Genomic DNA, 13,894 nt, shown 5'->3' with positions numbered 1-13,894 from the left:
AGAAACAAATGGGGAAACTGAGGTAAAAGGATGAAAACTAGACTGAAAGTAACTCAATGACAGATTTGGGTGGACCCACTTAAAGTAAGGGTCATCAAGGAATAGTTAGGGGTTCCCACAACATATTTGCTGGAAAGGTAGAAAATGGTAGTTAATGACCCAACTTGCTGTTTTTCTCATCCACTATTGTGGAGAGGGAGCAAAACCAAAAACAAAGACTTCCACTATACCACCAGCAGAACAAACATACTGTTTGCCCCATAGAACAGTTAGAAGAACATATCAAGAGGGATTGGGAATCCCCACTCCCTTTTGGTGGGATGACAGGTCCATGAGGTGAGGATGATGACTGCCGTAATTGTCATTAATGATGGAATCAAAAAGACCTCACCATATTACCATGCTGGTGAGTACTGGTGCAGTAGTAACACTTTCAGAAGGCAGACCATCCTTTTATAATGGAGAACACGTGTAAGGTCTGGGGGACACATAATTGACACTGTAGGTACATCGGTTAGGGATACATTCAATATCCTGGCGCAGGGGATGCCGTTGCTAAGAATACCGGTGCCGTACCCATCCCCATAGGTAAATATGGCTACAGGAAAAGGGAAGTGTTTTACACAAATACGGTGGTCTTTTCTTAGCCCAAAGCATCCTAAGTATAGATTAATTCCTAGGACAGCGCATACTGATGGATGCTACTAACCAGTCAATAAGTTAAATCTGTCATCAGGGAAGTGGAAACTTATATATATCCCACCATCAAATAAACCAGTGTGCTTAAAGCAATATAAGTTATCCGGTGCGAGTCAACAGCTGCTGAGACAAGAAATTATTGGGCCTTTTTAGATTTCTTTAATTACACACTTCAACTTAAAAACATGTGTGTCTCTCATTAGAATGGGAGAGCGTTACTGCACATTCTCCAATACGACTCCTCCAGGGATGATGCTTCATTCCCTTACCAAGATAGTCACTGAGCATGCACGGTGCCATCTTGCTTGTTCTGTGTAGACTGACATTGTGGGAGGCAGACATCTTAGCTCCAAGAGACCTGCTGCTTTTACCCTCGATACAGTTGTTCCAGCACCCTGCACCGAAGGCCGCATCCAGAAGACAGTCACCAGCTGGTGAGCTGTCCCAACCCTGCTCTGCTACAAGCCCCGCTTCATGCCTCAACCAGTGTAACAGTGAGTACGGCTGCACCTTCACTTATCAATAAATGACACTACTGGTTAAGTCACTGGTCTTGTGATTGGATCAAATACAATTCCGCTGATGTGTATATTAATCTACTAAACCACCTCTGTACACACCTATATCCCAACATCTTTTTAATTACTTCCTTTGTTTTATTTTAGATTGTAAAACCTAGTATGAGGATTCATGGCTATGGAGGACAAATGGCAGGGTAACAATCAATCTGACAAATGAAGCACAACAACAGTATACTGGATGATGCACCTGTGTTATATGTAGCTCTTATTACACACTCAGCACTGCACGTACAGCCTTTATAAAGCCCTCACTCCTACCAAGCTTCACACGACTCCTGTGTGTTCACCTGTTCTTTTACAGTACTTCAGCTTCGTCCCTGACATTTACACCTTCTCTAAGCTATCAGCTTTAGTTTTTCCCTTCATAATTCTACCTACGCAAACCCATTGACCTATGTTTTGTGCCTCGCAGCTCATCCTCTCAGGTCTGAGCGGCTTGGCTTAATGTGGTGTATGCTTGATACAGCTCTCCCAGTCTAACCAGGGTCAACTTCGTCATAACCTGCTGGCCTGGATTCAAGACTGATGCACTCTTCCAACATTTCTAAGCTTGGAGGACAAAGGCATTGTCCCTAGAGTATCACATCTAGGTGTTTATTTACTAAGCAGTGTTAGGAGACAGAGTGAAAAGTGATATGGTGTCAGCCAATCAGCTCCCAACTGCCATCTCACAGGCTGTGTTTGAAAAATGACAGTTGGGAGCTGATTGGCTGGCACCTTATCACTTTTCACTCTGTCTCCTAACAGTGCTTAGTAAATAGACCCCCTAGAGTTTGCTACTAAAGGGAATAGATCTGGAAATGTGAGGATCTGAACTGAACTGTGAATGTTTAACCAACTCTGCACAGATCTCCGATGCGTTCTAAGCACAAAATATCTCCAGTGTGAGAGCCGCCATCCGTGCAGAACTGTGTTTCATCTAATCTAGCACAACGTGTTTTTTTTGCTTGTTAGCTAATACGTAATACTCAATTACACATATGCACACACAAAAATAATGAAAAGAGCAATACAGCAAAACGTTTAACTGGCTTAATATGAAACAGCTACTAGGGGAAGCATTTTTCATAGGACACTGGACTTCCTGTGTACAGTGCAGTGTCCTCCACACTCTGGATAAAGGCTTCAGATGCTCAATATTTTATTAATGTCTGAAAGGATTTTACTGATTCTTTTTAAAAAAAAACAACTTGTTATAAGAGTAAAAATGACATTAAAAAAAGCATTGTTTATAGATAATCCAGCATTTATTATATATTCATAATTATTGCAAGATCCTTTTCATTTTGGACCCTTTAAAAAATAAAATTGCATGCTGCTGTAAGAACGTATTAGGTAACACTCGTGATGTTGACACATTCAGATAAAACATTATGATTGACAGCATATTATTATACTATTGTTACATTACTGATAATGCAAACAAAAAATATGGTGGTTGCTCATATCAGCTTAATGACTTAGCACAGGTGCTTGTAAAGGGCGGGGTTTACAATGAACACAGAAAAAAGGGATTTGCCCTCCAGCACACTGCAGCAAAATCAACAAAAATACTTAAATCCTACATAGAGATTCAGAGGTATTAGTTACATACATTTACAAATATATGAATAAGCGCCAGGCCAGTCGTTAAGGCTTCTCTACTTTGCATAAACAGGAGTTGCAGCATATTTTGTGGAGGACCAGTGTACACCCCATGACCCCATCTTAGCTCCTTGTTCCTCTGCTTATACTGGATGTGCAGTACCTCTGGTTATATCCTTCTCCCTCTGATCCCCACATAATTGTTCTGCTATACACAGACACCCTCCGTGTGTGACTGGCTAGCTGTCTGTCTCTGTCCATCAGTCCCTGACTCTCTCTCACCCTTTGTGTTTGTCACTCTATCTCCAATATTCTTTTTGAAGCTCACTCTACCATTTGTGTCTCTGTGCCCCCCTTTGTATGTGTGCATCTCTGTCTTACCTATTTGTACCTTTGTATCTTTAGTTCTTCCTCATTGTGATTGTTTGGAGGTGTACTCTAAAGCAGCTTTTCTGCTGGGCCGCTGTGGTGATAATATGCAAATGCTAGTTTCAGACCCCTCCTTGTGTACTAGCACGTGCAGGATTGTGCAAGCCCTGAGACGCCCACAGTCAATCCCCGTGCACACTGCAACTCCGACGGTGGTTCTGAGCACTCCACATTCGGCACATCATCATGTTCACAATCGAAGCTTGCACCAGCCGAAGGTGCAGTGTCTCCTCCTGAACGCCGTCTAAACATGGCCTCTGTGACTACAGCTCTGCGTCTGAGACCACAGTTGGAATTTGCTTGCAAGTGAAGGATTCCCAATGTGAATTTAACAAATATTACTGCAGTATTTGTACTCTCACAATACCTGCTCTGTTACTGCCATCTCACTTTGGTGGTAACAAATTAAAATCCTCTAAATAAAAAAATCCTTCATTCTTTGAATAAAACATTTTTTATTGTACATAAGTTTTAATTTTTTTTTTTTAAATCGATGTGATCTATTTTTAAGCTTTTCTGAAAGAAAAATAAAAAAGTTTCCACTTTAGTGGAAATGGAATCCCAAATACTGCAAGCTGGCTGATCTGCTAATATTGGCCTGGGGAAGTAAGTGAACCCTTACTGTTCCCATACATAATCGCCCTGGCAGCTGAGTATTGCTCAGCTTCTTCAGCAATATTGATTGGATACATTATGGTGATAAGGGATTTTTATTGCCGTGCACACTGTAGTGGCAGTAAAAAATACTACATATCACCACGAAGAGGGCATTCGTTAGACACATTCCCCTATGCCTCCGAACTGCATCTCTATTACTTTTGACAGAAATACAACTCAGTAACCTCCCTGGACATTTTGAGAATTGTTAGTTTAGACAAAAAAAAAATGGAAATGATCAATAGATATTTTTTATGTTTATAGGGTACAGTACATTATTCCTTATAATTGCGGAGTAGTGGGTTTATAACAAAGAAATTAAAAAAGTTTTAATAGTTTTATATATATTGTTTATCACTTAATATATAAAATTATGTTTATAGACGCCCAGTATTTCTACAATTCTGTATTTAGATTTTTTTTTATGAGAGACCACCACAAAGCTTTTCTTGTGAGAGTATGGAGCTGGTCTAGTTGCAGAGGTAAATGCAGCTCAGTCGGACTGGAGCATGAAGGGCCCACCGGGGGAATGCAGTGGTAGGGGTCCATGCTTTGGAGTGTGGTCAGTTACCACAGGGAGGAGGCCAGCCCCCACAGAGTCTTGGATGGATATTAGAGACCATGTAACTGACCCTCTAATAGAGTAACAATGTATATTTCAAGGGTACAGTCTGAATCCTGATATTAGAGTACGTGGAGGAGTCCTCAGGCAGAGTAGCCTGCCAGGGATTTTCCCTATACCCCTGTGGGCCAGTCCAACCCTGCAGCTCTACAGCACCCAGTGTACCCAGCTAAGGTAACTTTGGTGGAAATGGACGTTCCGTTAGGTGATCTAAGTTGTCCCGGCAACCAATGGTTAGATGTCGCCAAAACTGTGGATGGATGACATCATATCACTTATTTTTAATGCCCCTATGGTGCCCCCATGGAGGAGACAGCAACATCTTAACTGAGAAGCTATCAGCCCTGCACTGCCAAAATCACCCCCTCCCCCATGCCAAGTAGTGCCGCCGTGATTTTGATCACATAACAACACCTCCTCTTCACCTACGCATTTCACAGTTGAGCCTGCCAGAGCGTAGGTGAAACATGCATTCCTCTTGCTTTCCACCTGCCTTCATACAGTATATTCACATTTTTTGCTGACCAAATTGCACTCTGCTTCAGTTCAAGCCCAGTTGGCCGAACAGTCTCTTGGTGATCTTCAACACACAAAGGGGTTGAAACCGCAATAGAACTTATTTAAATAATTGAAAAATTGATAATAAAAAGAATTACCGTCTAACCAACATTTTGGCTGTTCTAGGAATCAAACAGCATAGAGTTGGTGGTAATGCCAGAATTTAAGTAATGAAACTTTAACTGTGGTTTTGTAAAGAAGCAAAAAAGAGACAAAAATATATTTTACTGGGGCACAGTTTATAACAAAATATGAACTTTATAATATCTTTAATTGTATGCAGAGGAGAAAGAGAGGGGATATAAAACACTGCCAGAAAAATATAGGCCCTCATTCAGAGCCGTACGCTCTGAGCAGAGCGCACGCTCTGAAAGAGGGCCGGCCTCCATGAAAATGGAGCGTCCTCCTGGACGCTCGTATAGCTGTGGGTCACCACCCACAGGCTATACGAGCGTGCAGGTTGTTGGCCGCGATGGTCTTGACCATCGCGACCATCGAAACTGCGAGCCGGAGCCTGCGGTTGAGGTTTTCAACCGCAAGCTCCGGAGTGATTTTGGCTCTATCAGAGCCAAAATCACTCCCACTGACATCACTAGTGATGTCAGTGGGCCGGCTTCTGACGGGAGGCGTTCCCGTGGGAACGCCCCCGTCAGGGAGGCACGCCCCCGGCACGCCTACCAAAGGGGGCGTGCTGTCAATCAACATCGACAGCACGCCCCCTTTGATCAGACACAACGAGCGAAGGACTTTCCTTCGCTCATCGCGTCTGGCGCATGCGCACAACGGAGCTCCCTCCGTCGTGCGCATGCTCAGTCCAGAACATCGACCCACTTGCGAGCGGACAGCCGCTCGCGAGTGGGTCTGAATCAGGCCCATAGTTCATATTTTGAAGATTGATATCAACAAAAGTTCAGTTGTACTGATGTTGGAACATGATATGATGGTGATAAAGACTTCTGGCTGAGCATGTATTGCTGATAGATGTGAGATAATCCTGCAAGATAACACAGTTGCATTATATTTATACAGCTGGCAATAGTGTATCATATAATTATATTACTGTGATTATTGTTACAACATACAGTATGTATACTGCTGGTGACATTGCCTGATTTAATAAAATACCTGTGTTTGGGGAGACATTTGATGGGTACTGTTTGATTCACTATATGTAATTCAGCAAACTTTTGCTCTTTTTTTTTAATACATACTCCAAATAATTGGAGACACACGAACTAATACCCCTTTTAAGCTGCCCATCCACTACACGCTGCGGGGACAACGGCACGATTTTGATGCCGTCGTCTCCCGCGGGGTGAAGTGCATACACTGAATGTTCAGACATTCAGTGTTTGCAGATCAATCATCCCCGAACATGGCAACCTGACGGCGGTCGACATGTTCGGGCGATGATTGATGTTAATCACGACCAGCGGGTACGCGCATCACTGGTCGTTTTTAACCTGTTACTGCCCGATTTGCAGGTGATTACCAAGCGATGGAGCGATAACGACCGTCGGTATCGCTCCATTGCTAGGTTTAATCGCCTAGTGGATGGGCAGCATTACACTAGCAGCAATAACCCGGGTTATTGCACGTGAACATGCAGCAACCAGGGTTACTGTGCAGTGTGAAAGGGACAGGTCATATCCGTCCACCGACATACAACGGCGTAAACATCTGGGACATCGATGCAGGTCAGGCAGCCATGCAGCAAGTCTGAGCCAGGGGAGTGATGAGACAGCTAGGCTACTACATGCACAGAAAGGAGACAGCTGGGGAACCTGTCACATAGGGAGGGGAGAGGGAGGAAGGAGACAGAGGGGGCAATGAATCTGATTGCTCTGTGTAGCACATTCAGTGAACTGGACCTATTGAGGGGCCAGCCACAATGAAGCACAGTAATGTGGTGGCCGGCGTAACATTGCTCAGATAAGTTTGTGACCAATCAGAAGACAAAAAAGACAAACATAACTTGAGAATCATTAACCATAGCAAATAATACTCATAAAAAATGCATTACACAATTGTTAAATCATAGATCTTTAGATCTGCAAGTATCAGGTAATCCTACAATAGTGATTAAAACATCCTAAATTCATATATATTTATTCCACTTTCACACACTGGACTTGGATCACGGGTATCACCTATCACGTTCACGTTCCAGCATTCTCCTGCTCTTGCAGATATATTGCCCGGCAGCCTCTCCTACCCCTCTATCTGCTCTCCCTGGTGATGGGAAGACAGAAACCCAGTCCTTTTGAAAATGAAGTCATCTGACCACTGACCTCACCTTGCCGTCAAATTCAAATTGCCTACATTATGTTGTATAAACTAACTCTAAGCACAATATGGTGTCAAAGTAGTAGGTTTCTTGTACTCCAAGGATCCTTGTGATATATCATCCATCAGAATTTCCTGTGTACTGTCTTGTCCAGTTCCAGTTGACTTGTGACCTAGATCTCAGATTGTCCTCTCCACCTGTACCATCATCACCAGCCTTTATATATCCTGCTAGCTGTGACCTTCTTCTTGACTCCTGTGTATCAGCCTATCAGGCCTGAAGCCTGGACTGAGGGCCGCTACATGCATTTCACCATGCATCAGAGCCCAAACATCCTTACGGGGTACAAAGTGAAGACCATTAGCTTGTTAGACTCTGGCTCTGCTTGTGGTACTGCTAATCCCGGATGACTGTTTAGGATACATACTTTTTTCTGTGCAAGTGGGACAACCAGGGCCGTAACTTAGGAACAAGGGGAGTGCAAGCGGTGCTTAGGGGTTGCACCGTAGCTGCGCCATGGCACCTGTATTTGGTTTTCAGGGTGCCTAGATTGTACCATGTGTCCTGCAGATCCACCTCAGATCCGCCCAGCTCAGTTTCCTGGGGCAGCTCAGTCCCCTTTTAATGACATTATTGCCCTGCAATGGCTCTGGAAACATCTCCACTATAAAGTCAAAAGTCAATGTGATGGAAGCAATATGTGGACACTTTTAGCCAGTTATTTTGTTCAGCATGAACTGATCTTATATGAGCCCATTGTCAATGCATTCCACAATGTGTTTAAATAAAACTGGAGCAGGACAGAGTGGCTGCAGCAATGAAATGAATTAGGCAGTGCTCAATCTCGCTACACAGCTGTTACTACCACACTCTGGATAAAGACCAGTCAGGGGGACACTCAGGTGGAAGAAGGAGCTGATAGCAAATAACTCTGTGATACAATCTTTTCTTCCCTCTATATAGGGATCTTCCGCAGAGGAACTGTAGACCTACATGTACGAGACTCTATTTAAAAATAGCATACACCTGTAGTAAAGCTCCTATGTCACAAATGCACAAATAAAACATAAAAAATCAGTGAGTGAGCAGAATACAAAAGAAACTATAAACACGTGACTGAGAGTGAGACCTGCTCCGTCCTTCACTCCTCCCGGGTGTCATGTGGCAGGACTCCTGAAGGAGGGCCCGCTTCTCTGCCCTCTATGCCTCCGTATGCTGCTTGAGACTCCCGTCTCAGCCCTCTGCTCTCACAGTCACGTAGGGGCCCTGGCTGTCCGCTCCCATCTGCCGCACTCCGAACTGGGACAAGCATGTGCTGAGCTTCACCAGGTAACTGCACCTCCACGAAGGGGGGAGGGGGGGCAGGCTGCTGCATATGTGCGCAATATCAGATGGGGGGGTGCAGGCTGCAGCATGTGTGCGCAATATCAGGTGGGGGGTGCAGGCTGCAGCATGTTTGTGCGATATCACTTGGGTGGGTGCAGGCTGCAGCATGTGTGCGCAATATCAGTTGGGGGGGTGCAGGCTGCTGCATGTGTGCGCAACATACATGCCTACCCTCCCGGTTTTCGCGGGAGGCTCCCGATTTTTCGGGTAACCCCCCGCACCCCCGGAAGGGTAGGCATTTCTCCCGCATTCTGCCCACTTCCTAGTGAAGTGGGTAGAATTAGGAGAATACCCGCGGCAATCGCAGGTCTCCGTGAAGGGGCGGGGCTTAAGCTGTGATTCTGCATGAATCACAGCATTTGGCCCCGCCCCCTATGTAAATTGTGCCCAACAGCGGCAATTTTACCATGAGGGGGCGGGGCTTAATGACACAAATCATCAAGCCCCGCCCCCATCGGCCCCCTGCTGCATCTCTTACCCGGGCTTCTCCCGGGAAGAGAATGTTAAAGGTAGGCAACCCTGGTGCGCAATATCAGATGGGGGGGTGCAGGCTGCAGCATGTTTGTGCAATACCAGATGGGGGGTGCAGGCTGCAGCATGTGTGCACAATTTCAGTTGGGGGGTGCAGGCTGCAGCATGTGTGCACAATATCAGTTGGGGGGTGCAGGCTGCAGCATGTTTGTGCAATATCACTCGGGGGGGTGCAGGCTGCAGTATGTGTGCGCAATATCAGTTGGGGGGGTGCAGGCTGCAGCATGTGTGTGCAATATCAGTTGGGGGGCTGCAGGCTGCAGCATGTGTGTGCAATATCAGTTGGGGGGTGCAGGCTGCAGCATGTGTGCGCACTAACAGTTGGGGGGTGCAGGCTGCAGTATGTGTGTGTAATATCAGTTGGGGGGTGCAGGCTGCAGTATGTGTGCGCAATATCAGTTGGGGGGGGGTGCAGGCTGCAGCATGTGTGTGTAATAACAGTTGGGGGGTGCAGGCTGCAGTATGTGTGCGCAATATCAGTTGGGGGGTGCAGGCTGCAGCATGTGTGCGCAATGTCAGTTGGGGGTGCAGGCTGCAGCATGTGTGCGCAATATCAGTTGGGGGGGTGCAGGCTGCAGCATGTGTGTGCAATATCAGTTGGGGGGGTGCAGGCTGCTGCATGTGTGCGCAATATCAGATGGGGGGGTGCAGGCTGCAGCTTGTTTGTGCAATATCAGATGGGGGGTGCAGGCTGCAGCATGTGTGCACAATATCAGTTGGGGGGTGCAGGCTGCAGCATGTGTGCACAATATCAGGTGGGGGTGCAGGCTGCAGCATGTTTGTGCAATATCACTCGGGGGGGTGCAGGCTGCAGTATGTGTGCGCAATATCAGTTGGGGGGTGCAGGCTGCAGCATGTGTGCGCAATATCAGTTGGGGGGGTGCAGGCTGCAACATGTGTGCGCAATATCAGTTGGGGGTGTGCAGGCTGCAGCATGTGTGCGCAATATCAGTTGGGGGGTGCAGGCTGCAGCATGTGTGCGCAATATCAGTTGGGGGGGTGCAGGCTGCAGCATGTGTGCGCAATATCAGTTGGGGGGTGCAGGCTGCAGCATGTGTGCGCAATATCAGTTGGGGGGGTGCAGGCTGCAGCATGTGTGCGCAATATCACTTGGGGGGGTGCAGGCTGCAGCATGTGTGTGCAATATCAGTTGGGGGGTGCAGGCTGCAGCATGTGTGTGCAATATCAGTTGGGGGGTGCAGGCTGCAGCATGTGTGCGCACTAACAGTTGGGGGGTGCAGGCTGCAATATGTGTGTGTAATATCAGTTGGGGGGTGCAGGCTGCAGTATGTGTGCGCAATATCAGTTGGGGGGGGTGCAGGCTGCAGCATGTGAGTGTAATAACAGTTGGGGGGTGCAGGCTGCAGTATGTGTGTGCAATATCAGTTGGGGGGTGCAGGCTGCAGCATGTGTGCGCAATGTCAGTTGGGGGTGCAGGCTGCAGCATGTGTGCGCAATATCAGTTGGGGGGGTGCAGGCTGCAGCATGTGTGCGCAATATCAGTTGGGGGGGTGCAGGCTGCTGCATGTGTGCGCAATATCAGATGGGGGGGTGCAGGCTGCAGCATGTTTGTGCAATATCAGATGGGGGTGCAGGCTGCAGCATGTGTGCACAATATCAGTTGGGGGGTGCAGGCTGCAGCATGTGTGCACAATATCAGGTGGGGGTGCAGGCTGCAGCATGTTTGTGCAATATCACTCGGGGGGGTGCAGGCTGCAGTATGTGTGCGCAATATCAGTTGGGGGGTGCAGGCTGCAGCATGTGTGCGCAATATCAGTTGGGGGGGTGCAGGCTGCAACATGTGTGCGCAATATCAGTTGGGGGGGTGCAGGCTGCAGCATGTGTGCGCAATATCAGTTGGGGGGTGCAGACTGCAGCATGTGTGCGCAATATCAGTTGGGGGGGGTGCAGGCTGCAGCATGTGTGCGCAATATCAGTTGGGGGTGCAGGCTGCAGCATGTGTGCGCAATATCAGTTGGGGGGGTGCAGGCTGCAGCATGTGTGCGCAATATCACTTGGGGGGGTGCAGGCTGCAGCATGTGTGTGCAATATCAGTTGGGGGGTGCAGGCTGCAGCATGTGTGCGCAATATCAGTTGGGGGGTGCAGGCTGCAGCATGTGTGCGCAATATCACTTGGGGGGGGTGCAGGCTGCAGCATGTGTGCGCAGTATCACTTGGGGGGGTGCAGGCTGCAGCATGTGTGCGCAATATCACTTAGGGGGGGTGCAGGCTGCAGCATGTGTGTGTAATATCTGTACAGTCTGTGGGCACTGCATAAGGGGCACAAATACAGGGGACACTTCATATGGGGACAACTATAGGGGGCACTGCATAATGGGCACTTTTGCCTGAGAGCCAGTGGGGGGGAAGCCTAAGACCTGTCGGGCTGAAATGGTAAGGGAGGGGGCTGGAATGAAGTGTGTATTATGTGAATCTTGTTTTTTCAATGTGTTTTATGTGGTTCTGGATTTAATAATGTATTTGAGGTGGATGTGGTTTTAAAACGTAGTTTATGTGCCTCTGGCTTTTCCAATATATTTTATGTGGAAGTGGTTGTTGCAGTGTAATCCTGCAGTGGCTTTTTCAGTGTATTTTATGTGGATCTGGCTTATTTCAGTGTATTTTATGTTGACCTGGCTTATTTCAGTGTATTTTATGTGTATCTGGCTTATTTTAGTGTATTTTATGTGGACCTGGCTTTTTCAGTGTATTTTATGTGGACCTGGCTTATTTCAGTGTATTTTATGTGGACCTGGCTTATTTCAGTGTATTTTATGTGGACCTGGCTTATTTCAGTGTATTTTATGTGGACCTGGCTTATTTCAGTGTATTTTATGTGGATCTGGCTTATTTCAGTGTATTTTATGTGGACCTGGCTTATTTCAGTGTATTTTATGTGGATCTGGCTTATTTCAGTGTATTTTATGTGGACCTGGCTTATTTCAGTGTATTTTATGTGGAACCGGCTTATTTCAGTGTACTTTATGTGGCCCTGGCTTATTTCAGTGTATTTTATGTGGACCTGGCTTATTTCAGTGTATTTTATGTGGACCTGGCTTATTTCAGTGTATTTTATGTGGACCTGGCTTATTTCAGTGTATTTTATGTGGACCTGGCTTATTTCAGTGTATTTTATGTGGACCTGGCTTATTTCAGTGTATTTGATGTGGACCTGGCTTATTTCAGTGTATGTTATGTGAATCTGGCTTACTTCAGTGTATTTTATGTGGACCTGGCTTATTTCAGTGTCTTTTATGTGGATCTGGCTTATTTCAGTGTATTTTATGTGAATCTGGCTTATTTCAGTGTATTTTATGTGTATCTGGCTTATTTCAGTGTCTTTTATGTGGATCTGGCTTATTTCAGTGTCTTTTATGTGGACCTGGTTTATTTCAGTGTATTTTATGTGTATCTGGCTTATTTCAGTGTCTTTTATGTGGATCTGTCTTATTTAGGCCACGCCCACTCCACAATATTACTGCTTCTTGAAGGAGGGGGGGGGGCGCATTTTGACTGCTTGCACTGGGAGCCTCAGACCCTAGAAACTGCCCTGCTTACTGATCCAGTTGTCATGATTTCACAGAGATAAATGGATTCTGCCTTATTAATTAGAACTAATGCTACCAAAGACATAGTCTAATGTACTGGTGGTTCTCACTGGTTCATGATGGGATAGGCTGATATGAGAAGTGCCAAAGAATAGTCAGCAAGCTGGGGTCTGGTACACTGGACAGATGCAGATATGCCAAGGGGGATGTAATCTATATCCTGGTGGTCGGGATGCCGGCGCTTAGAATGCCGGAGCCGGAAAACCTGACTCCAATCACAATCCTGACGCCAGCATCCTGACCACTGGCATTCTGATGGTAAGTATTGGGCTTAGGGTTAGGGATTAAGGTTAGGTACTAGGAGGAGGGGTTAGGGTTAGGCTGCGGGTGGAAGGAAGATCAGGTTTAGGCTGTGGGGGGGCGAGGATTAGGTTTAAGATGCGGGGGGGAGGGTAAGGTTTAGGCAGTGGGGAAGGAGGTTAGGGTTAGAGGTAGGGTTAGGATACTTACCTGCAGGTGTCAGTATCCTAACCCTGTCGGGATGCCAGGGTCGAGATCAGGGCCGTAGAGAGCCTGGCCAGGCCCAGGTAAAGTAGGGGGCGTGGCCTAACCATGGGAGGTGTGGCCATGTCCCCTTGAAAAAAATAAAACTAAATCACTGTAAGCCCCCCAGCTCGATCGCTCCCCCACACAGCCATAGGACACTGCTCCGGCTGCTGCAGCAGCTGCGAGCAGTCTCGCACTGCAGCCCAGCATAAGCTGTGTGCTGAGCTGCTGTGAGGGAGGGGGGGCGACGCCGGACCCGGGCCCCGCCGGGCCCCTCTAGCAATCTCGGGCCCGGGTAAACTGTACCCGCTCCCCCCCCCCTCTCGGCGCCCATGGTCAGGATTCTGATAGCCGAAATCCTGAGCACCGGCATCCCGTACCCAACCCTATAGACAAAGGAAAAGCATAAACAGCTGTAGTCAAATCCAAATGGTCACATAAGAGGTGCGAGTCATTGGGCAACAGG

The sequence above is a fragment of the Taudactylus pleione genome, unplaced genomic scaffold, assembly GCF_031769625.1.
Source record: "Taudactylus pleione unplaced genomic scaffold, aTauple2 ptg000500l, whole genome shotgun sequence".
NCBI classification, from domain to species: domain Eukaryota; kingdom Metazoa; phylum Chordata; class Amphibia; order Anura; family Myobatrachidae; genus Taudactylus; species Taudactylus pleione.
The sequence above is the reverse complement of the archived record's forward strand: the minus strand, read 5'-3'. Positions refer to the sequence as shown.